The sequence below is a fragment of the Manduca sexta genome, unplaced genomic scaffold, assembly GCF_014839805.1.
Source record: "Manduca sexta isolate Smith_Timp_Sample1 unplaced genomic scaffold, JHU_Msex_v1.0 HiC_scaffold_3706, whole genome shotgun sequence".
Classification (NCBI taxonomy): domain Eukaryota; kingdom Metazoa; phylum Arthropoda; class Insecta; order Lepidoptera; family Sphingidae; genus Manduca; species Manduca sexta.
This window is the reverse complement of record NW_023594804.1, coordinates 9,949-11,919: the sequence shown is the minus strand read 5'-3', so window position 1 is coordinate 11,919 and position 1,971 is coordinate 9,949. Positions and strand designations below refer to the sequence as shown.

At 36.6% G+C, this 1,971-nt stretch overlaps 1 non-coding gene across 1 annotated transcript; it reads right to left on the bottom strand.

Annotated features, from left to right (window-relative positions):
• Positions 1–1,486: 1,486 nt before the first annotated feature.
• On the bottom strand, positions 1,487–1,559 carry Trnar-ucu. Its single transcript has one exon. It is a non-coding gene; the product is annotated as a tRNA-Arg (tRNA).
• Positions 1,560–1,971: the final 412 nt, after the last annotated feature.

Below are 1,971 nucleotides of genomic sequence, written 5' to 3'. Positions count from 1 at the left end.
ATTTTCAAGATGGCGGCCGTGGGACAAGGGTGGCGACCCCACAAACTTGGTTTTAGCTTTTAGACTGACCCCCCCTACACTTCAAAAAAATAAAATTGCGTCCTCTAAAAAACGCAACCCCAAATGTAACTTTTCAATGGACTATGTCGTCTTTTGACAATTAAGCTTTGATTTGTCGTCGTGTTATAACTGCAAAAAGACAGTTATACCCCCGTAGTCGGAATAAGGTTCCCAACTTATATGTACGAAAATAGTAAACTTACTGCACTGTTCGTTGTATTTCCATAATCTAGAATATCATCTCCAGAATCCACTCCAGTCTACAAGTAAGGTACGTTTTTGCCTCAATAAATCTGTTCCATCAATTCCTGCTGTATTCATTGTTCGGCACAAAAATAGGGTCGGTGTCTGACATATTCATTAAACGAGTATACAACTGCGACGTAAAAACATCTGCAGGCCTTTATTTTGATGTTTCTATATATAGAATTGTCTGTTTTAGATTAATTCATCTTTATGCTTAGATAATGCTGGGGCCACACTGAGTTCAATATACAGGGTCATTTTAACATTGCGTTACTAAATGATACCACATACTTAGCTACTTGGAAATAACAATTTACCATAAGTTACTTGAGCCGTAGACGTAATATAAAAAAGTGTAAGTTTAGAAGTACTAAATATTACTAAAAAGTTATTTTAATTTTACGCGCCCTAATACCACTACTACTACTTTAATAGAATTCGTCACAGCAACAACATACTTAAAGTCAGAAATACACTCACGCACACGCCATGTTCGTGTTAAACTACAAAATGACCAAAAAATCAGAAAACTATAACCAGGATATTTTGTGAAAATATTCGTTATTAATGAATGATTTTTGGCATAATGTGAGCAAAGGTGAAGACGAATTTATGGTTTCATTTAGTAACGCAATGTCAAAATGATTTGGATTCATTCATACGCTGGGAGTAGATAATGCTGGGGCCACACTGAGTTCAATATAATTAATGATATATACAGTATGTAGAGGAAGGTAATTAATGTGATTAGTATATGTTAAAGCCTCACATATGTCTAAAAGCTTTTGTATTTGTTCGGGGAGGCAATGTAACCTCACTGCACCTGATGGTAAGTGGAGTAGGTTTCAATAGTATGTCGACGGATGAGATATGATTACCCCTCCGCAGTCGAAACAATTATGCCGGCCTTTTGAACTGGATATACATAAAGTCACTTTGATTCGATAAAATAAGTGATTTAGCGTTGAATAGGGAAAGCTCATAACAAAACATTCGCGTAACTATAAAAAATGGCAAACCTTATATTGACTTCAAATTAAGAGAGGATCGAATTATTAAAGACCGACTGTATTCATAAAAAAATACGTTTCTATTTAATTTCTGACTTAAATCATTTTTTGATACCATAAGCCACGTATAGAGTATACGTGCACCTCTCTTTCATCTAACAAAAGTTATTCATCCCTGGTGGGGATCGAACCCACGACCTTTGGATTAGAAGTCCAACGCGCTATCCTCTGCGCCACAGGGACTCTTGAACGTTTAAAAGAATTAGACGCTAATGTTAAATAATTGATTACATGTATTAAAACCACGTGTATTTTTCATCCATACGCTGTTCCCATACTTATGACATTATTTATCGCTAAGTTACACGAACTTTAGTAGTGGCAATAATAATAATATCAGCCCTGTATTATATACAGTCCCACTGTTGGGCACGGGCCTCCTCTACTACTGAGAGGGATTAGGCCATAGTCCACCACGCTGGCCTAATGCGCATTGGTAGACTTCACACACCCTCGAAAATTTCTATAGAGAATTTCTCAGGTATGCAGGTTTCCTCACGATGTTTTTCTTCACCGTTCAAGCAAGCGATAATTCACAAAGAATACACACACAATTTTAGTAGAAAATTGAGAGGTGTGTGCTCTTGGGATTTGA